General features: G+C 39.4%; 1 long non-coding RNA gene across 1 annotated transcript; it reads left to right on the forward strand.

The window, feature by feature from the left end:
- The first annotated feature begins 775 nt into the window (after nt 1-775).
- On the forward strand, nt 776-22,954 carry LOC147578457 (uncharacterized). The gene is made up of 3 exons (XR_015255209.1): nt 776-1,294; nt 18,325-18,506; nt 19,815-22,954. It is a non-coding gene; the product is annotated as an uncharacterized LOC147578457 (long non-coding RNA).
- The last annotated feature ends 950 nt before the right edge of the window (nt 22,955-23,904 follow it).

A 23,904-nucleotide genomic window follows, 5' to 3' on the forward strand; every position in this document is an offset into this window, starting at 1 on the left:
GTTCAACTACTCTTGAGGATATTGGCAATAATTCCATCCCACCTTGAGGCTTGGTATTTTTCAGATTTTAGTTATGTCCACCCAAATTATTGCAACCAGATTATACTATGAAATGTTTACTTTTTTTATTGTTATTATCATTATTATTATTATTTTATTCATAAATATTTTGTTAACCCATCAGTCATATTTCATATCACTGGTTGTTCTCTTGAATAAAGGCATCCAATCCCGATTTTGTCGAATCATACAATATGTATGGTGGAATAATTTATGCACCTAGCAAGGCAGATAATTCAGGTTGTTCTTCTCTTGGTCAGAGAAACCTGGCCTTCCTCCTTTAATTAATAGGCCAAGAATATTTTGACAGTGGAATTTTGATAGGTCCAAAAGAGACCTTGGTAGTTTAAGCCACAGGAGAAAACATACCCACATATAGAAAAATTGTAAGTGGAGATTATAGAATATGCATTCTCTTAGGGTAGGAAAGTTAGAGTTCTCTTCAGTGCTGGTTATTCCTCTTCTTGACGTAATCATGGATCCTGAGACTACTTGCCTCTGCTGAATTTCTGTACTTCCCTCAGCAGAAATCACTTAGATCCTGTGTTCTTCCATTTCCTCTTCGAATAAAACAAAATGATAGAATTTTCTTCCACAAATATGAAGGGTGATATAAATGATAATGTCTTATTTTTTAATCTTTAGACAAGATAAATGCCTTGAAGGTAAGAAAACACCTCTTTCTTTCTTTCTTTCTTTCTTTCTTTCTTTCTTTCATTTTTAAGAAAAAAAGGATAAGTTGATTTCATTTGAAGAAAGCCAGATGTCCTCAAGATAGGTCCTGTCTGCCAACAGAGTTCTTAAAAATCCTCTGATGAGTCAAAATTCCAAGGTTCTTTCCCATGCTGGCAGTCAGAGTGATAAGGCCTCTCCCGCTAAAATGTTTCTATAATACTCTCAGTGGTCAGTTGATTCCCTGTATCCAAATCTTATCCCAATAAGTCACTTTAGTTCCCCCTGATTCCTGAGCAAAGCCATTAACTAAACAACGAAGAAAACAGAATTTGTATGAATGCCAATTGATTCAAATACTAATTGGTAATATCTGTGTGCAGTAGTTTCCTTCAATATATGTTATATTATACTTAACTGCTCTCCTGTCCAGGATATCGGTATTATGCATTTGTACAACATTTGTTACACTTTGTTTAATTATCTTTTATAGATTACCGATAGAGCATTTAAAAGAAATGAATGAAAAGTGTGTGCAGAGTGCTGCTCTATAACTGAATGGGTATGTATTATATTCTCCTTGGTCAAATTTCCCAGAGACCCTTCTCTGAAGTAGTCATATAAATGATAGTGATCTCTGGATGATGCTGTTGGGATTAGATAATAAGAGTATGACTCATAAACATGTCATTTAAACATGGGAACAAGTAACTAGAACCACTCTTTTTAGCCAAAAGCCTCTCATTTTTATGGGTTTTCCACCCCCACATGAATGGCATACACCTCCAGTCTTTAAACTGGCAGGTTTTCTTAGTAAAATGACCCATTCTAGGATGAAGAATACCTAAATCCCACAAGTAAAAGAAGCAGTCTGTTATTACTCTTCCTGTTCAGCACATGAAAAGCAGAAGTATGTGAGAACCAGACCCAACCTGTAATTTGGTAGCCAAACAACAGATCTGTGCTGTAACAGGAAAAATAAAAATACAGCTCTACTTTGGTATTCTTGGCTGGTCTGCCCCGGAGGAGTGAAACTTTGCTTGATTTTCTTTCTTCTACAACAATGTTCTCGTCTGCCACTAGATTCCCACCAAAGGAGCTTGTGCACATGGGGGTTTTGATGTTTGCTTCCATTCCAAGGGCTGAGATTGAGGAGTATATGGTCTGTGTTTTCTCTGATATAATTTTCCCCTATGTACATTTTAGAGTTGAACTGTTTTAGGCTATATATTTTTTTCTCTTTATGCAAGTGATAAAAGGTAAGCTGAGGCACATTAAAATTTTCAAAAATTTATTTGAGCATACATCAATTCAAATTTGATGGCACCCAGTCAAAGGTGGTTAGGAGTGCCCCACTGACAGGAGCTGGGAGAGAGATTTTTATAGACAAGGTGGAAAGCAAGGTAAGGAAATCATTTGACTGGTTATAGCTTAAACAGTCACCTGATTTGGTAAAATCTATTTGGCTGTTTGTGATTGGTTGTTCTTAACTGTCATCTTTTGGATTCAAGTGTGTGGCTCTGGCTTGGATTTTGGTTTGCTCACAGAGGCTACCCAGGCAATAGAGCCACCTCAGTCTAGTGGCCTCCTTGTTTAATTACTTTAACACAAGGAACATAGTTATCTCACTACTGAAGTGGTCAGAGTTCCTCACATCCATGATTGATTATAACTTGCTTAGTGACAAAAAGGTCAGCTCTTCCTACTGCGGTCTATTAGTCCTTGTTTTATCAATGCCACAGACACATGTTGATCGTTTTGAGTAAGACAGTATCATATTTAGATCTATAATTTTCACAATGGGAAACTATGTGTATGAGTGTGTGTGTGTCTGTGTGTGTATGTATGTATACCCTCACACATATACATACATACCTATATGTACATATACACACACACAGAAATAAACACATATGTATATAATTTAATGGAAAATATTCATATTTGTCTTGGTCCTTATAACAACAGGAACAAAAATAATGAGGACAGTGTTATTATTCTGTAACTGTCACTGAAGATAAGATTTTTGTCATAGATAAGTGAGGAAAGAGGAATTTGATGCAGTTATAAGAGAAATAGCTTTTAATCCACACAGATTCCCCAAATCATTCTACCAAAATGCTGGGAATCTGAAGCCCAAAGAGAGGCTTGGTACCTTGACAAAAGGCATCTTGCCTTCTTTATCTAGTAAGTGATCTGGGGACTAATCAGTGATTTGATTTTTAGGCCAGTGAGTTTCTCTTATTTCAGGTTGTCTTGTAACCTGAAGTGTTTAGATCCCAGTAATACTAGTTTCCAATTCCTTAGTGTTCAATTCCACTGCCTTTTTATTGAGTAATGTGTATATAGTAATAGAACTTGACACTCTAAAAAAATGCACAAAATTTCTTCCATCATTAAACAGAATCCTATGAACATCATGATAAAATTTTGTATGCAGCATGCATTTATAGGACAGTATCACAAGATAGATATTAAAGTATTTTCCTGGGAGATGAAAAATCTAAAGAAATTTGTGGTGGGTCCATTTGTTATGGGAATAAATAAAATGTTACTAGTTGTTGCAGGCATCTTGTATATAGCAAGATGAGCCAAAAGCTAGCTTTTTCTATTTATTCCTGTGGCTTCACCCTAAAATGACGGAGTTAACCTCTGTTTCTGCAGGGCTAAACTGCTATTATTTCCCTGTTTACCTCTGTGACAAGAAAATGGGAGGATAAGGACAAGTAAAAATACTTTCGTATTTTAGGACCATCGAAAGGGATTATTGAGAGTGCCAGAGCTGACCTAGTGCTTTGAGTTGGGGAAGATGTGTTACAAGGGGCTTTGGAAAAGAGGCATATTTTTAAAGGTATTGAAAGTCCTTCTGAGGCTATGGGGTAGACTTCATATTTCCTTAGCCCCTGCAGTGATATTCTTAACCCTAAGAGATGTCAGTATCACTTTTGGGGGTGGTTTAGGCCTTTTGAAGGTGGGGACAAGACATTAGTAAGCATGGCCATGAAGGTCACAGTGAAAAGTACCTGTGCCCAGCAGAGTAGGCTTCTCATGGTCTCTTCTGGTGAACGTAAGAGCAAAGTTTAGCATACACTGATGGCCAGAGTGCTCCGTTCCAAATGTTCTGGAATGACCCAAGAGGAAATCATGACTAAATCACAACTTCCTTTCTAAAAGACAGGAGGGAATTCTGAGCAGATTGTTTGATGAGTAAGAGAAATAAAAAAAAAAAATGCAATAAATAAGGACCAAATTTCCTTCACATGATAGAAAACCTAGCCCACTCAGAGGGGTTCTTGCCCTTTTTTGTCTATGTGCATATCCTTCGTTCAGTCTTTGAGGTGAGAAAGATGAGTTGGAAAAAAAGAAAAGAAAAATCATGAAAGTTATTTCCTGGCATCTCACCCAGGAATGAGTGATGAATAGAGCTTGGAAACAACTTTAAAAGCCATTTTCTTTGCTCATGTGAGGTCATGAGGTTGCTCTGTGCAACTCTCTGGGCACTAGAATGAATGAAAATGGCACAAAACACACCCAAGGTCTATCATTGATTTAAAGTGATTGATGGCTGGTCTTGTCTGATTGTGCTATATTGTCAAACCATCCATCATTCCAAACAAACCCTACACTCCATAGCCTAGTATACAGTTACATGTGGCCAAAGAGTTGAGGATTTTTTTTTTTCCCAGAGAACAGTTGGTGGTGGGGTGGGGGCAGGGGGAGGGAGAGAAAACATGTTGCTTCCTATTACAAAACTATAAAGTTGTTGTCTGTTAAGAAGAAAGTGCTCTGATGACACATGCTAAATTCTTGTTAAGTTTATGTAGGAGTGTGTTCATTTCCATTGAGCAAACCATATTTTCCACATTTCCCACTCTTCCCTCAAGCTGTGTCTTCCCAAGCTTTTTCACAAGACCTAATATTTGTCCTACTTAGGAAATCAGCTGTTCCTAATTCCTAGACCAATCTTGGTTTGAGACAGGAAGTCCATTTTTTGAGAACACCTAAAAAATGATTATAAAACTATTTCATACTCATTACCCACAACATAGAAGATAAAGAAAAGTATGAAGAAATAAAAGTAATATACAATCCCCTCTCATCCTACATCTTAAAGCATATCTCCACTCTTTCCTTCCATGAGGTTTCCTATGTGTTAATATTTGTATCTAGTTAGCTATGATATATCTTTTACCCTTTTAATATAAAAGATCAGGGGCGCCTGGGTGGCTCAGTTTGTTAAGCGTCTGACTTCGGCCCAGGTCATTATCTCACGGTTCATGAGTTCAAGCCCCGCTTGGGGCTCTGTGCTGACTGCTCAGAGCCTGGAACATGCTTCAGATTCCATGTCTCCCTCTCTCTCTGCCCCTCCCTCACTTGTGCTCTGTCTCTCAAAAAAAAAATAGACATTTAAAAAATTGCTTAAAAAATTTAAAAAAGTAAGACCACACTATATATGCAATTTTGTATCCTTTTATTCTCACACAATGTTATATTTTAGGTTATTGCAGGTCATTGCAAAACCTTCCAATACATGATTCTTGGGGCAGACAGGGAGTATTAGCCTCTCCTGACTCACTCTATCGGGTTAATAGGACTGCGTAGGGGTATACTGCTGGAGCACCAGTGGTGATGCTTCTCAGTCTGAATCACCATTGATGCTTATCTCACCCATGACATCATGTCTCCTGCTTACCTTTGGGCTTCATAGTTGAGGCCAGAATCTAACTTGCCCCATAAACCCTGTAGTGCCTTCAGTCATATAAAATCTCAGATCAAATTCTGCTCTAGGTGCCATAGTTCTTAGAACTTGGCTTTTCCTTAGTCATCATTCAGGACCCTATCTTTACACAGTAATGAGGACCAGACTTGCTTTTGTGTGCACATGTACTTCTTGAACCTAGACAGGAATGCTGTCCTGGCTCAAAATCTGAGTACCACTAGCTCAGATCCCACCCCATCCATCCCTGCTTCCCTGATGCTACATTGTGACTATCGCTTAGCAAGTTCCACTGTGTTTTGAACACTGGAACTAGGCCTGTATCATGAATATGTGTAGCTATATTCTATGGACAAACGTTTTTCCTACTGTTAACCTCTGCCAGGACTTCTATGATCATCAGCTCCTAAGTCTTGCAGAAACAGACTTGTGGCTTCAGTAGCTGTAAGCTAGTTGGGTGAAGAAATTGCTCTAGGCTTCACTTCCTATCTTTCTCTTCAAAACGTTGCCCCTGGTTTGTTGTTGTTGCTGTTGTTTATACCTGGATTTTCTTTCTTTGGAAAGCTCCTTCAAACTGGCATTTCAGCTGGGTGGTTTCCATGAATTTGAGGGTTCAAATCTCCCAAGATGTTTTGTTTTGGCTCATTGCCAGTGGCTCTCAACTGGGTGTGATTTTTGGCCCATAAGGGATGGGATATATTGGCAATGTCTGGAGATAATTTGTATTGTCATAACTAGAGGAATGCTACAGGGATCTAGCAGGTGGAGGCCAGGGATGCTGTTAAACATCCTACAAGGCACAGGACTGGTCCACGAGACAAAGAATTAACAGGCCCCAAATGTAAATAATGCCAAGTTTGAGAAATCCTGCCTTAAACTGTCCACATCATGGCCTTTAAGGTTATAAGGTAATACCTGACTCTGGCTCAAGGAAGTCTGTGTCTCCCCTTTCTTACACAGATACTCAATGCCCCTCTTCTATCTGCCTAACTCACCACTAGTAGGTAAAAGTAATACTAGGCTCTGAATCCTCTATGTTGAAAATACACTGTCAATGAAATCTGAACCCTGCATCAATATATGAAAGGCACTAAGCTAGGCACATTGAATAAGACATATTCTCCATGATCTATTTTTTTAGGCTAACATGGAATGTAAGATGTGTTCAGAGATGACTACATAAATCTGTTCAGTATATTATGACATGAATCTGTCCAAATAATTAATTACATGGAATATGGATACTGCTGGCCACTTCCCTCCCTCTTAATCCCCAGGGATATTTTAAATTCTGGATAGGCACTCTCACAAAAATGATCTGAATGAAACCAAATTAACATCCAGAAATAATGTATAAAACACACCAAGCCAGTAATTCCATATGGAAGTCAATTTTTTTATGTAGCCAAAATTCTTATCTGACAATATCCTTCACCTCCACCTAATAATTCCTGTGTCTTAATGAATGGTAGAATGAAAAAAAAATTGATTCCTCTTTCAGGAAAGTGCACTTCTACTCTGCATTACCATCTTCCTCCTCATTGCTCTTGGTTTTTTCTTCACTTGTCTGTAGTAGCTGAACCCAGAGGGGCTTATCTGATCAGCCAGTTCTAATCTTTTCTGTCAAACTCTCTCAAACTTTCTTTCTTCTTTCTTTTTTTCTTTCGTTCTTTCTTTCTTTCTTCTTTCTTTCTTTCTTTCTTTCTTTTTCTTTCTTTTTCTTTCTTTCATTAAACATATGTGTTCTGAGTGCCTACCAGAGGTCAGGTACCTGAACAATCCTACCCTTTGAGCAAGTGTGGAAATCATTCTATCAAACATGAAAAGAATGTTAAGGCTGGAGATAGAATATGACCTGGAAATTTGGGGTGTAACTTTAATTATCAACTTCTCTCCTAGCCCCTTCTCCCTCTCCCTTCCACAAATGCTACTGGTCAGGTGTATAATGTAGGCAATACATCTAAGAAATGAACTCTTCTCCTGAGTCATCCACCACTCAGCCACGAGTTGGAAGATAGAATTGGGAGAGAGGAATTCTACTGTCAGGTTATAGAAGCATAATCTCGGAGCATTTTGGCCACATCCACAGTCAATATTCACAGGCTTTGTTAAGTTCCTTGTGTCCATAACAAATTCATGGGCCATATAACCTCTTGGGCCCCTGAGAAAGACACTATAGTATTTTTCTAATCACTTGGCCATGCAGTTGACATTAATATAGCAATTTCCATGATCTGTTTAAGGCCCTTGACTCCCATCATCTTAATATAAGCCTGTGAAATAGGCAAGATTGACCCAGATGCCCATGTGGCTGCACTGGTGGTACCCATAGGCTAGGTGTCCTCACCTAGACTTACTGAAATGATGGGATGATTGGGCAGAAAAGTAGCAAGACACTTCTTTACCCTGATGGGCCCCCTGTCAGGGCTGCTTCTTATGTGGGTAATGCAAAAGGCCATGTGAATCCTTCCAGCTCCTTTATGTATTCACCAACCCAGCAGCACTGGCATTCATTTTGCATGAAGCAGATCAATGCAAACTCCTGTGGGAGAAGAGAGCAGGGGACTTTACATCCCATCTGAGATTTATGGCCCTTATGGCAGGGGTGGCACTGGGTAGAATATCCTAGTACAAGGGACAGTTATGTGCAAAGGCATCCTTGCAGGGAAGCACATAACATACTTGCAAATGAAAAGTGATATGTTTTGGTTGGAGTGTAGTGGGTGTGCGAAGGATCAATGAGAAGAGAGGCTGGAAATGGAGATTTGGGCCAGATTATAGCAGGCTTTGAATTTTAAAGCTAAGAGTTTAGGCTTTATTTTATGGGCAATAAGGACCCATTGAGCTGAGTGTGTTATAATCAAAGCTGCACTACACCAAAATTACTTTGGCAGCAGCTTGAAAGATAAGCAGCAGTGTGGACTAGAGACTCAGACCAAATTTGTGTGCTAGACCGGTTATGTATTAGCTGAGTGAACTGGGGTGGAAGGTCACCAAATCTTTCCTCACCCATTTCCTCATTTGTAAAATGGGTATGGCAGTACTTTTCCTGCAGGGCTCTGATATGGATTTGACATCCTGGATTTATTTATTATTTTTAAAATGTTTATTTATTTAGTTTTGAGCAAGAGGGAGCACAAGAGAAAGAGAGACAGAGAGGGAGACACAGAATCTGGAGCAGGCTCTGACAGTAGGACTTGAACCCACCAACTCTGAGATTATGACCTGAGCTGAAGTCAAATGCTTAACTGACTGAGCCACCCAGCTGCCCCAAATACTGCATTTAAAAGACCAGTGCCAAACTTGACATATACAGGCACTCAGGACTCATTCACTGGAAAAAGAAAGGCAACATTGGAGGTAGATTTCTCAATAATTTGTGTGAAAACCAGGAGGGCTTGGAGACAAAGGAGAGAATATGAAACATAAGGTTAAAAAAAAAAAAAAGAGTCTCTAAGTCTTAAAAAATGCGGTAAAGGAAAAATAAAGGATAACTAATAGGTTGAAAATGGGTGACAGCAAGGACGGAGATGCCATATCAGTGGCACGAGTAGTGAAGAAGGAAGATATTTGGTCATTTCAATAAAAATTACACATCATATAGAATTTAGTTCTTCAGCAAGTTATTTTTGGTAACAATATCATTTATCTTGGTAGACAAGGAATAAATGACGACTGTCATTCATGGTAGGTACTACATTAGGTATTATATGTCATCCCTATTTTAAAAATTAAGAAACTGAGATACAGAAAAACTAAGTAAATTGCCTGAGGTCCCATAACTACTAAGTAGCTGAACCAGGCATTAATTCCAGGCACTCTGGCTCCAGAATCAGGGAGCATAATCTCTATATTATACTGAAAGGGACTAACATCCTAGAAGAATTTCTAGATAATTCAGCTCTGCTAAAGGACTGGTCAGGTGGGGCTAGTCTATTGTGGAGAATCATGAACACGTAGAATGTTAACAATGTCTTACAAATTTTAGTCAACAAATTAAGATGTTTATCTTAATTTTCTTTAAATCGATTTAAGTCCATGAAGCCCCTATTCTACCATGGGTTCTAGCTAAAGTTAAAATGTCAGGGAGTTCCTCCAGGAATCAGTCATAAATCCATATTCCATTTTACTGAGGTTCCGTTTGTATCAGCTTATACAGGTACCTGTGGGTCTCGTGACTCTGCAGATCCCAGGGTTTCTAGAGGTGGGAGAAAGCTGGAGATTGTGGGAGTCCAAACTTCATGTCCAGTATCTTTAGTTGGTCACATCCCTGCTATAATGTGTTGACCCCTCCATAGGACTATGCCACAAATTGTGCCTGGTACACCTACTCCCCCCAGTTCAGGGAAGTCTCTCCTTCTTCCTTATTTACTACTGCATTTGGAGAAATTATCCTCATTCTCCTTTGTTATCATGAGACCAAAGATATTTTTTCAATGAGGTTTGGTTTTTACAAATAAGAGAAAAATGCCTCCATGTTTCAAACTGCAAAAATACAGCTGAGGGCAACATATAAATGAGTGAACACTTTGATTCAGTAACTCAAAGCCCTCCTACAAAGCAAAACCCAAACCCAGATGGCTTCATTAATGAAATGTACCATTTGTAAGATTTGGTGTTGGGTGCCTGGGTAGCTCAGTTGGCTAAGCGTCTGACTGTGGCTCAGGTCATGATCTCATGGTTTGTGAGTTCAAGCCCCGCATCGGGTTCTGTGCTGACAGCTCAGAATCTGGGAACTGCTTCAGATTCTGTGTCTCTCTCTCTTTCTGACACCTGCCCTGCTTGAGCTCTCTCTCTCTCTCTCTCTCTCTCAAACATTAAAAAAAAAATTAAAAAAAAGAAAGGGTATACCATGAAAAAGTGAGACTTATCCCAGGAATACAAGGATGGTTTTATTTCTGCAATTAAAGTAATAGAATACACAATGTCAACAGAATAAAGGACAAAACTACATGATCATCTCAACAGATGCAGAAAAAGGATTTGACAAAATCCAACATTTTGTCCTGATAATAACACTAAATAAACTGGGAATTGAAGGGATCTTCCTCAACTTGATAAAGGACATCTATGAAAAAACCTATTAGCTAACATCATTTTTAATGATGAAAGACTGAATGCTTTCCTCCTAATATGAAGACAAAGATGTTACTCTTGCAACTTATATTAAACATTTTACTGGAGGTTCTAGCCAGGGAAATTGGGCAAGAAAAAGAAATAAAAGACAACCTGATTGGAAAAGAAAAATTAAAACTATATTTGCAGCAGCCATGGTCATATATATAGAAAATCCTGAATAATCCATTAAAACTTTAGAGCAAATGAAGAGTTCAGCAAGGTACAGCGTACAAGATCAAAATACAAAATTCAATTATATTTCTATACGCTAACAATGAACAATCTGAAAACAAAATTAAGAAAACAATTTAATGAAAAATAATACTTAGGGATAAATTTATCAAATAAAGTACAAAATTTATACTCTTAAAACTAAAAAAAAAAAGTTGAAAGAAATTAAAGATGATGTTTTTCAACTTTGCTTACCTTGAGAGAGAGAGAGTGTGTGAGCGAGGGGAGGGGGGGAGCAGAGACAGGAAGAGAAAATCCCAAACAGGCTCCTTTGACACTGTGGAGCCGAATGTAGGGCTCAATCCCACAGACTGTGAGATCATGGCCTGAGCCAAATCTAAGAGTTGAACACTCAAGTGACTGAGCCACCTAGGCTCCCCAAAGATGATTTAAATTAATGGAAATATGTTTTTCCATTTCTTTATGATTTCTTCAATTTCCTTCATAAGCTTTCTATAGTTTTCAGCATACAGATGTTTTACATCTTTGGTTAGGTTTATTCCTAGGTATTTTATGCTTCTTGGTGCAATTGTGAATGGGATCAGTTTCTTTGTCTTTCTGTTGATTCATTATTAGTGTATAAGAATGCAACTGATTTCTGTACATTGATTTTGTATCCTGCGACTTTGCTGAATTCATGTATCAGTTCTAGCAGACTTTTGGTGGAGTCTATTGGGTTTTCCATGTATAATATCATGTCATCTGCAAAAAGTGAAAACTTGAAGAATAAATACTGTTAAAATGTCAATACTACCCAAAGCTATCTACACATTCAATGCAATTCCAATAAAAATTGCACCAGCATTCTTCTCGAAGCTAGAACAAGCAATCCTAAAATTTGTATGGAACCACAAAAGGCCCCGAATAGCCAAAGTAATTTTGAAGAAGAAGACCAAAGCAGGAGGCATCACAATCCCAGACTTTAGCCTCTACTACAAAGCTGTCATCATCAAGACAGCATGGTATTGGCACAAAAACAGACACATAGACCAATGGAATAGAATAGAAACCCCAGAACTAGACCCACAAAAGTATGTCCAACTAATCTTTGACAAAGCAGGAAAGAATTTCCAATGGAAAAAAGACAGTCTCTTTAACAAATGGTGCTGGGAGAACTGGACAGCGACATGCAGAAGATTGAAACTAGACCACTTTCTTACACCATCCACAAAATGGATAAAGGACCTGAATGTGAGACAGGAAACCATCAAAACCTTAGAGGAGAAAGCAGGAAAAAACCTCTCTGACCTCAGCCGCAGCAATTTCTTACTTGACACATCCCCAAAGGCAAGGGAATTAAAAGCAAAAATGAACTATTGGGACCTCATGAAGATAAAAAGCTTCTGCACTGCAAAGGAAACAATCAACAAAGCTAAAAGGCAACCAACGGAATGGGAAAATATATTTGCAAATGACATATAGGACAAAGGGCTAGTATCCAAAATCTATAAAGAGCTCACCAAACTCCACACCCAAAAAACAAAGAATCCAGTGAAGAAATGGGCAGAAAACATGAATAGACACTTCTCTAAAGAAGACATCCAGATGGCCAACAGGCACATGAAAAGATGCTCAACGTCGCTCCTCATCAGGGAAATACAAATCTAAACCACACTTGAGATACTACCTCATGCCAGTCAGAGTGGCTAAAATGAACAAATCAGGAGACTATAGATGCTGGAGAGGATGTGGAGAAATGGGAACCCTCTTGCACTGTTGGTGGGAACGCAAACTGGGGCAGCCACTGTGGAAAACGGTGTGGAAGTTCCTCAAAAAATTAAAAAAAGATCTACCCTATGACTCAGCAATTGCACTGCTAGGAATTCGCCCAAGGGAGACAGGAGTGCTGATGCATAGGGGCACTTGTACCCCAATGTTTATAGCAGCACTTTCAACAATAGCCAAATTATGGAAAGAGCCCAAATGTCCATCAATTGATGAATGGATAAAGAAATTTTGGTTTATATACACAATGGAATACTATGTGGCAATGAGAAAGAATGAAATATGGCCTTTTGTAGCAACGTGGATGGAACCGGAGAGTGTTATGCTAAGTGAAATAAGCCATACAGAGAAAGACAGATACCATATGTTTTCACTCTTAGGTGGATCCTGAGAAACTTAACAGAAGACCATGGGGGAGGGGAAGGAAAAAAAACAACAAAAAGGTTAGAGAGGGAGGGAGCCAAAACATAAGAGATTCTTAAAAACTGAGAATAAGCTGAGGGTTGATGGGGGGTGGGAGGGAGGAGAGGGTGGGTGATGGGTATTGAGGAGGGCACCTTTTGGGATGAGCACTGGGTGTTGTATGGAAACCAATTTGACAGTAAATTTCATATTAAAAAAATAAATTAATGGAAAGATGTTTGATGTTATAGATAAGAATGTTTAATATTTTTATGATGGCAATATTTCCCAAATTGACCTATAGATTCAACACAATCTTTATCAAAATCTGAGTTGATTTTTCTGCAGAACATGACAAACTGTCCTAAAATTACTTTAAAGGACCCAGAATAGTTCAAAATAATCTTGGAAAAGAAGAAGAAAGTTGAAGGACTCACAATCCTATTTTAAAAACTTACTATAAAGCTGTAGAAGTCAAGACAGCTTGGTGCTGGTGTAAGGACAAACACAGATAAATGGAATCAAATTGAAAATCCATAAATAAACCTCCAAGAAAAGGGAGAGAGAAAAATACATAGAGCAAAATCCAAATTTCTATCTTGAGATAAATGCTTCAATATATCATCTATCTATCCTGCTATCATATTTGTTTTCATGATTCCCTATGAAATCATTTTGGAATAAATATAATCAATTGGAATAAATATTTTCTGATTGAAGTTTGGCAATTGAATCTTTTGTCACCGCAGAGAAAAGAGTCAGTATTTCTCTTTTTCACTCCACTACATTATTCCCTATCCACCTCCCTCGCCCCCAGCCCCATGGCCAACCACCTGGTGAACTCTCTGGAAAGGGTAAACATTAGCTGATTTAAATACACACTGAGGTATAAACTATTCATATCCCAAATTTTCCTGAGGCTCAAAGGTCCTTGGAGGGTTAGTGAGCCAGAGTATTCCAAAAGCATTTCTGTGACCTCTGAATCCAGACCCAGCCAAGTTACCATGTCACCTAGGATTAGGATTCAGAGCAAGGCAGCTGACTTGGTAAGAGAAACTGCCTAAGCTCCAGTAATAAAACTATGGTTTGGTTGTTAGAGTTGCTATAAAGTAGCAGTTGTTTTAAAAATTGTGTTAAACTAGGAGAGTTGAGAGGATTCAGTTAAGATTTAGGAAGATGTGAGGAACATCCAGAGGCACCAAATTTGAGAGAGTATGATAAGGAAAAATATTCTTTTTTCAGAAATTTTAAGTAGGAATGAGGCAGATTGCTGCTGTTTCAGAAGGGACGGGGAGGGGACTGAACGAAACCAATAATTAATCTTATAATATATGAGGCTGAAGGCAATTAAAGTAAAATGAATACTAGTGACTTGAGTTTGTTTTGGAAGAGAGAACCTATTTAATAATGAGGCAACTGCCCAGACTGAAAAGAAATGTTTGGGGAGGGATGAAGAAAAGTTTATAAAGGCCAAATTTATTGAGCTCTTAAAATATGATCATGTTGGAGTGAATTTCAGAAGTTGTGATTATTAAAACTACTTACTACTTCATTTCTATCCTGCCAAACCCTGCCAGTGAAAGAACACACAACTCACACTATGGCAATGGAATTTAGAGAATCCACAAAACTTCATCAATTGTCACAAAAACACACTGAAACTAACAAAAATCTGTTTCGCCTACCTTTCAAATGTTAGTTTCATTTTGAAGAGTCTATAAACCATATATAGAGTTGTAATGAAAAGAAAAACTAGCCCAGGAACTTTTTCAAATGTTCTGAAGGTATTATGATGTTCGTCTCCAATACAGATGTATTTTCAGCTGTGCCCCTCCCTCCCCATCCCAGTAGGCAGGCAAATTCAGATGATATGTGCTATGGAACTAGAAAATCTCAATGAAATCATAATTTAAACATCTAATTATGATTCTTAAAGAAAACTCAAATATATAAGCTTTTTCCTCTAAATTAAAAACTACAAGCAGATGAATTTTAGGTTTTGGATATCAATGTTAAATAGAATATACGAGATTGCTCATAAGAGATGGGGTGAGAGGGACAGGCGGCACAGGGAGGCAGCACCACTGGAAATACACTGATAAACAATTAAAAGATTAAATAGAAGGAAATTGTCTACACATTTTTACAGGAGAAGGTTAATCTAAAACGACACCAGTCCCAAAAAGGTTAGCTGTCACATTCAACAGCAGGGGCATATAGTGGTCACTGGCTACCGAAAGGAAGAAGTGGGTAAATTTCTCCAGGTCACATACTTTCCAGAAAGATGAGCTCTTCGGTGTCTTTGGCTGGCCTGTGTTATGAAGGCGTCCCATTCTATGGAAGGTTTTGTTAACCTAGCTAGAAGCAGGTCCTGATTGGTCATGGGAGAATCCGGACTAAATGGTATACATTTCTGATGATGTAAAAGTAAATTAGAGAACAGGGCAAGTTATTACACCAGAGAACGGAGGGCAATGGGGAATAATAAAAATCAGGCTACTCTAATTTCCTTTGAACAACTAAATATATACAGGTCATTATTTCCTGTAATCCGCAGGCCTCCCAGTGCAAGTCCTGGCCCTGTGTTAAAGCCTCTGAGACAAAAACAACAAAATGCAGTGTGGAGAGAAATGAAAAACACTGTAATGCTATTTAAAGAATGGATTAAGTACAGTTTTCAGTTGCCAGCTTTCTTCTCATCTTGGAATGTTAAATTAGAGAAGCAGGAGGGAAATTCACCTTGTTTGAAAAATTCAGATGTCTCCCTACCAGCAATTTCCATTCATATTTTCTGTAGTCTGTTCCTGTACATGGCTGGGGCAGCTGGGCTGCATTCTAACCTCTGTTTGCCAAAGCAGAATCATAAAGGGAATAGCAGTTTCTCCTTGAATGGGGTTTAGGCTATACTCAACATTATTTCTCTGGAGATTGATCTGAGTCCTTCATTTCAAGTCTGGGCCAAATGTGGTCCCTTTTCCCAGATGGACACTATACCAGTTGCATAGGAGTGCGGAAGTCTCTTTTCCAGCCTTAGGTAGGTCTGTGCATCCTCCCTAATACAGGAGGGCTTGTAGGCAAACAAAAGCAGCTACTTACAGGCCCAGGGCATTCTGTGTGTTGGCAAGAGAATAATTGAGAAACAATGAAGACTTTTTCCAGTGCTTTTGGCTCCATGGACCCCTGACGTCCAAACCACCTGATGTGCTTATTGTACATATTGATTCTTGGGCATCTAATCAATTTTGCTAAAGGATGGAACCCAGGAACTCTTTCAAATGGTCCCATTGATTCTTACAAACACTAAAGTTTGGAAATCACCGCTAGCCATTCTTTACCTTTTCACCAAACTTATCGAAAGGAACTGCTAGGGATGTTTTTGTTATCATATTTGTATCTGGAGACAGCTAGAACTAAATTCACTATGACTGTGCCCAGTTTCTTCTCTAGGCACTGTCATACTATGTTGAATAAGACTTCTTCCAATGGTATTAAATTCTTGTACTACTCAGTTTGTGACAGTCCTACTGCATTTCACGTGTCCTTATTGTTTCACCCACGGGACCATGCATAAACTATGAAGATTTGATCACATGGGGACTCTTAGCTCCCAGGCAGCTAGATGGGGACAGAGGATCTGAGTGATGGCAGAGAGTTCTTACTCTGGGAGGCTGGCCTGGAAACACCAAAGTCTCACCCGTTCTCAGCAAATCTATCCAGAAAGACTGGAGACTGTCCGGAGATGGCAAAGGTTGAGTTGAGACCCTGAAAGCTGGCAGTGTTGATCTGAGAGTTCAGCTTAAGGGATGGGGGCAGTAATAAAACAGAAAGGGGGCAGTTAGTTTGGTTAGGAAAATAACAGGATACAGCCATCTAATGTATTTCTAAACATGACTTTCTTCACTATCCAATATTTAGATAAATACAGAAGACGTCCCTTTTACCTGGGATAGTTCTCCTCAAGCTTCTTGTCCCAGTGCAATCATTAATTGCTTATGTGTTCCGTTTGGCTAAAAATGGTATGCAGATCCAGTAATATCTTGTCCTCCCGTTACCTTTGCTGGTCCTAAAAAGAGACCACATATCCAAGTTCTATAATTAAAAGATTAGTAAGCCCCTTTAAGGCTTTATCATTGCTTAGCCTTAGAACGAGTTTTAATAAGGTGAGAGAAATAACAGGTTCCATTGGCACTAGACATGGAGTGAGGGAGAAATGACATCCAAGAGAATGGTGTAGGATACAAAGATTGAGGACAGGTTTATGTCAGGCCATGTCTGGTGCTACAGAAAACCCTGTTACTTCTGATACTTTTTTTTTTCTTTAAAAGAGAAGTTCTAGGGGCGCCTGGGTGACTTGGTCAGTTAAGCGTCCGACTTCGGCTCAAGTCATGATCTCACGGTCCGTGAGTTCGAGCCCCGCGTCGGGCTCTGTGCTGACAGCTCAGAGCCTGGAGCCTGCTTTGGATTCTGTGTCTCCCTCTCTCTCTGCCCCTCCCCTGTTCATTCTCTGTCTCTCTCTGTCTCAAAAATAAATAAACGTTAAAAAAATTTTTTTTAAAATAAAAAATAAAAGAGAAGTTCTATTTGTAATTCAGAGCACACAAAATATTTAAACATTATCTTTTTATCAAACCATTGAATACACTTATTTTTATAACTTTTCTCGACTGTTAAGTAATAATCTTGAATATTAAATACTAACATATTTGAAAATTACACCTTTACTCTGATTTGCCTAGATCTAATATTGCCAGCAAGCTTTTCCAGCTATTTCCCCCAATCATCTTTGGTAATACTTTAAATATTACTATGACATATTAGAAAAAAAAATCCCTACCTTTACAGGAAATGCTGCTATTCTAGAATCATAGAAGATTGGACACCTCAGAGTGCCTGGGGGGCTCAGTTGGTTGGGCGTCCGACTTCGGCTCAGGTCATGACCTCGCGGTCCTGGGTTCGAGCCCCACATCGGGCTCTGTGCTGACAGCTCAGAGCCTGGAGCTTGCTTTGTATTACTGTGGCTCCCTCTCACTCTGTCCTTCCCCTACTCACTCTCTGTCTCTCTCTGTCTCTCAAAAATTAATAAATGTTTAAAAAATTAAACAAAAAAAAAGAAAATTGGGCATCTCTCTTTAAAGAAAGTAATTGTCATAGGTTCAGTTAGGCCTGGGAGGCAGAAAAGGAAGTGAAACAAAATAGGGGGCTGATATTTAGTATGTTCAAGTTGGGGGAAAATAAGATACTTTCAATAGAACTGAGTTCTCTTGTCATTGCCAGAAAGTGTCTCTGAGAAAATAAACATATACACTCCCTTCCAAAAAAAAAAAAAAAAAAGTGAGAACAGGATTTTTCCCCCCTCTTAATTTGCTGTTTGTTTCTAAAAAAAATCCACCCCCACATAGGTCACTTGGAATTCATTTTGTCTACATCCTGGACTGCACGTAGGGAGACAAAAAAAACCGCCTGGGATTGGAGAGGAGGAATGTGGCAGGGCATGGGAATCGCAGTGTCCTGGTGGTCACCGAGCATATTTTGGCTTGTCTTAAAACAAGCAAGCACCGTTGGACCTTTGGAATCCTAACAAGTGAGTCCCGCTATCACCCTACCTATCAGAGGCTGGCTGCCTGAGAAAAAGCGTGTGGGTTTGAGGCTGCAGCCTGAGGCGCTGGCTGGCTCTGTGTCAGCCCCTGCCTGATTTCTGACTTCCAGTACTGTTCCGCGACCTCTGCCCCTATCCGGTGTCCTGTTACAGTTCATTTCAATAATTAAACAGTTCGGGGATGGCAAGACTTGTGTGTTGTCAAGAAAAAATCAGGGCGATGGCTTTTTCTCAATACTGGAATCAGGAGTGCTTGGGTTTAATTATATTAGCCAGTGCCTGTTCATTAATTTTCCCAATCATAGGGAGGCATGCTTGCCGGGCGAGATTGGCAATGGGTTAAAGCGGTTATTAAGGCAGGGCATTTCAAAGGAAAGGGATCCGAACTCTGACAAAATCAGATGTCTGAAATTTCAATCAAGTGCCCTGGGTTCCAGTGGCAGCTTTACTCCTTGAAAGAAGACAGCTTCTCTCCCATCTGGAATCCCAAATCGCTCGGGGAGCGGGACTAAGCCATTGGATGCCAGCTCCATATATGCCGATTTCTCAGTGCCAGAAAAATAAACTGCTCCCTTCAAACTCCAAGTAATTGGTTGATGCACCACTTCTGAAAAGTCTCTTACATCTTCACTGTTGCTCAGTGAAGCTTTTCCACCTCCCCACTTCAAGGAAAAAGAAAGGGGGGGGGGGGCAATATAATGTACTTAGTGAAACCAGCAAATTTGCCATTTTTGCTACTTTAGCAAAAATGTTAATACTTCAACTTTTCGTTAGGGATGTCTTGGAAATTTTGCTTATTTTTTCCCCCTTTGGAGAGTTTAATGTGTACCTTAATGCCCCCTTTCATTATTGGCCTGGCCCTCTTCCCAGCTCTTCCCTGCTGACTCCGGACCTATCCTGGTTATTTTGTGGTGATGGCTGGCTCTTGGTCATTCAGACATGTTTGTGGCTTATAAGTGTATCAAATTAGATGCCTCAGTCTCCTAGGTCTCCTCCCCATACCCTGACAAAAGTGGTCTTGCTCACAAATTTCACTGGCCTCCCTAAACTACTTTTTTTATCATCTATCTCTTTTGTGAGCCTAAGAAATGTCAGCGCTTATCTCTACTCATAATGAAAATGACCAAATCGTAATAGCTCAAAGGTGTCCTACCGACCCTTTTCATCCATGAGGATACAGCTTGACAGTGAATAACCTTGATGTTTAAGCTAGCAAGCAGTCATGTTCATGATACTGTGGCAGCAGGGAATGAAGCAATGACTATAATAACCATACATTCTTCCCAATTTTAGGTGAAGAAATATTATTTCCTTCCTGACTCGCTGAAAATTCAAGTAGAGAAGACCGTGAAGAATCTGGGCAATATTTCTCATATTTAGTTCTGTAAGATTTTATTTAGTTGTGCTCTGACCCTGGGTACTCTTGAGAGCTAAGAGATATAGAAAATGTCTTTTGGAGTTTGAGAACCGGGGTTCAAAATCCTAATCCTGCCTCCTTTTATCCATAGGATTTGGGCAAGTTACTTAAGGTCTATCACCATTTTTCTTATCTGTAAAATGGACTTAATAATAGTATCTACCTGAAAGCATTATTGGAAGGAGTAAATGAATACTTCATCTGTAGAACAATGTCTGTCACAAGATAAGAAATTTCATTCTTATTATAGCCCCATCAGTTGATATGTATTACAGCATCTAGGACTCTGATATGTAAATTTTACTTAGACACTTTTATTCCTTTGTATGTTTTTAAGAGTAATGCCTTGAGACACTTTTCATCTCTGTGTTCTTAATGTAACATCACAGTGTTTCACTCAAAGTTACTCCATAAACATTTGTTAAATGGATGGCTGGCTGGCTGGCTGGCTGGATGGATGGACGGACAGATGGAAGTAGAAATATACAGCATCAGGGTTGGTCCTAAGCAATCATTTTCAAATCAGGACGTATATATCTGGGGGTATCTCCTTTCTGTCATCCCCTTCAACTGTTTAGATATTGTTGCCTTTCTAAGTTTGGACATGCTCCAAGCCTTGTTTTTCCTCCTCTTTCTTATCACATTTTTCTTCTCTTCAGTTCTTCTAAGTGACTATCTAGTTTGATCAGTAAGTAAAAGGGGCTTTATGTGTCATGTCTTCAAGATAGCTTGTATATTTTATCAGATAATTTTTTTCTCACTGCTTCATTCCACAGAAGTGACTAATATGGGGATTTCAAGAGAGCTATTACAAAAAAAATTTTTTTTTTTTTTTGTAGGAGGCTTTTGGACTTAAAAAAAAATAAAATAAAATAAAACCTATAAAACATCTGCCTCCTTTACCTGGGGCTAAAGCTGACCCTGAGCAATACTTTGTTCCAATAATATGAACAGCTACATAAACTCATTTTGCATGAAAAGGTAGGGGGTAAATATCGAAAGAAGGAGGCCATCAGGAAGCCCCTGTGGCATATGCTGAGTTACAGTCCAGCAATAAGATTAACACATGCACTTCAGCCTCTCTCCCCATCCCCAAGGGAAGAGAAGCCTGAGTGTCAACATGAAATATTCAAGTCTCATATTTTCCAGGTGTACAAGCCAAATCTCGCAATGATGTTGGCGACTTCTTAGAGTTGCAAAATAATGGAGAAATTTTCAAGTGAATGATTCTCTGGATCTCTTAAGAATATTCTTTCTTTCTACATGTTCTTTCAAACTTGGTATTTCCACAGTGGTGGAAGGTCAAAGTGGAATTCAGACAAGTGTCACATATTTTGCTGAGGCAACAGGTACGTAATGAAGGCTTTTTAAAACTGCACATACAATGGATGAAACAAGAATTGAATAAAAACTCTGAAGTTTAATATTCACTCTGTTGAGGCATTTTCAGGCAGGTTGGGTATATGTCATTAGCCGTTTTCCAGATGCCTGGATAATGGCTCTTGGTTACTAAAAGAATATTAGAAGCCCTGTTGAAAGGGTCCTCAAACTACAGAGGAAGGTGATATGGGGTGGGGGAGAGGGTACTGCTGGCATCGCCTTTTCCCTGTAAGCAATCCCCACTCATTGTGGGCGCCCCAAAAGAAGTTTGTGAAAGCATAGAGGAGAAGGGAAGGGTGAACGGGAAGGACTGAAAGGGAAGGGAAAACTATCATAGGGGGTGCAAAAGGAAAAGTCACAGAGGCAAGAAGAAACCTCCAAGAATTGAATTCTATAGATGCAAAGGAGAGAAATATTGATTGGTGGCAGATAGTACTTGAAGAAAGATGGAACAGTGTGAGAAATAAGGAACAGAGTGAGGATATATTATTTCCCTACTATACTGTGGGCAGAGTGGACCATAGTCTGTTACACCATCAACCTTCTAATATGGGTATTTTTGGTCCCCACTTCATAACAATTGAGTTAGGGCTAACTGAGGTAAAGCCACACGTTTCAGGTCAGTGTTAAGTAAATCAGTTCAGGGTTCCACGGCACACTGTCTGGTTCCATCGAATTTTTTTTTTTTTCTGTACCTTCTGCACTTTTTTCTGGAACTTCTGCCTCACAGTGAGGCCTTTGATTTGGCTCCAACCTGTTTCTTAGTTTCCCAGGTAAAGGTGCAGACTCCAGAGGGAGTAGCATGGTATGGCCAAGAGAAAGCTGTCATGGGAGTGGTAGATCCCTTACTTCTATTACAAGCCTCGTTACTAAGTAGCTGTGTGATCTTAACCGCTAGTCTATGTTCCTTTCTTCCTCATCTGTGAAATGAGGGAGTGGGGATGCAGTGTTGTCTTAAGGTAGCTTTTGGCTTCAATATTCTGTGGTTCAATTGAGTTAAATGAAAGTGAACGTAACCAGATGAAGGCTGGGCTTCTAGAAGTAATGCATTCATGTACTCCCTAGCAAGTACGGGTTATTGGAGTCACTGGGAGAAATGCTTTAAATTTATATTCCATTTAGAATATCTGTTAGTAGATGTGAAAGAAATTACATGAGAATGTCGAACAAATATGAAGTTCAGAAGACAGATATTTCAAAACTTTTTGGAAAGAAATCGAAGACAAGAAAGAAGGGAAGTCGGTAGGAGAAAGGTTGAATCAAAATATCCCCCCGCCCCCCCTTTGGGGAAACAGCTGCATTACTGATGTTCCTTTCCTCATACCAGAATTGTGTACTTATTTCAGAATATGGAAGCACTTGTAACATTTTCCCTCATTCTTACTAGTTCCAAAGTGGATTATATCCCTAGCTGGGTCATTCCATATTCTTTATTTTAAAACTTCCTCTAAGTGTCTTAAATATTAACAATTAATCTAATCTCTGTATTTAATTCATAGACTTTTAAACTAAAATAATACAAGTTATAATCACTCTGCCTAAATTAGACTTTAAATCTCTAATGCACTTTTAGATTTCTAAATTATTTTTTATATACTAAACTATTACATTCTTTCTGCAGTGAGGTAGGTATGAACAAATAGATTTAATTGCAAATACATTATGAAATTTGATCTTCACACAATCTTATGAGGAAGATAAAGCAGAGTTTATCATTTTCATGAATGAATCGCAGGCAGGGAAAGATTACCTCTCTTGCTTCCATTTTTTTTTTTTTTTTTAAATTTAGGAACCATATACCTTTAGAAAGGAATGGTAAACTTGGAAGAAAGAAAATTTTAAGTGAATGTTTTTCAAGGGCAATGTTGCGGTATGCATGCCCAGCATGGTGATGGGGGGGTGGGGGGAGTCACCCTGTGGCTACGTGGAAGGTGGACAAGTTCTTCCTGCTGTGCACCATGCTGGGCTTGCCATCCTGCGCAGGGACCCCATCCAACTCAGCTTGGTGAGAGCTACATACTCTTTGAAGGACTTGATCTGCTTGTGGAGGGAGGGACGCTTCGGGAGCTGCCACAGGTGGGAGTCGTTCCCATCAGTGGCCAGCTGTTGCTGATAAAGGAAGCTGGTCACTAGCTTCTCCAGCTGGAAGGCGCAAGCCAAAGCTTTCGCGGTGCTTTGCAGCGGGCAGTCCTGGAGCTTGGTTTCTGTGGAGGCTATGCGGCCACGCAGATACCGCGGCCACCTGGTCTTCTTCCTCCAGGAGTTCCCTCTCCTCCCTCTCCAACCGGGGCTGGTGCGGGAAGGACCCACAGAGCGCTTCAAAGGCCAAGTCGTCCTGGAAGTACAGGCAGGAGGCATAAAGCACCAGGTTGGTCTGGCTGTTGAAGGCGGCCTTGCTTGCGTCTTGGTGGGAGTGGGTTGAGGGTGGGGTAAGTAATTAGTAGAAAAAGTTGTCTAGAACCTGGGTGTTCTAATTCCAGCTCAAGCCCCACTCCCTTGATGATGGCTGCTTGCTTTGTCCTCTAAGTAGTCTGCGGACATCACAAAACTGAAACCTCAACAATAGATAGAGATGTGGGGTGGAAG

Source organism: Puma concolor, chromosome C1 (genome assembly GCF_028749965.1).
Source record: "Puma concolor isolate L17-30 chromosome C1, mPumCon1.1.hap2, whole genome shotgun sequence".
NCBI classification, from domain to species: Eukaryota; Metazoa; Chordata; class Mammalia; order Carnivora; family Felidae; genus Puma; species Puma concolor.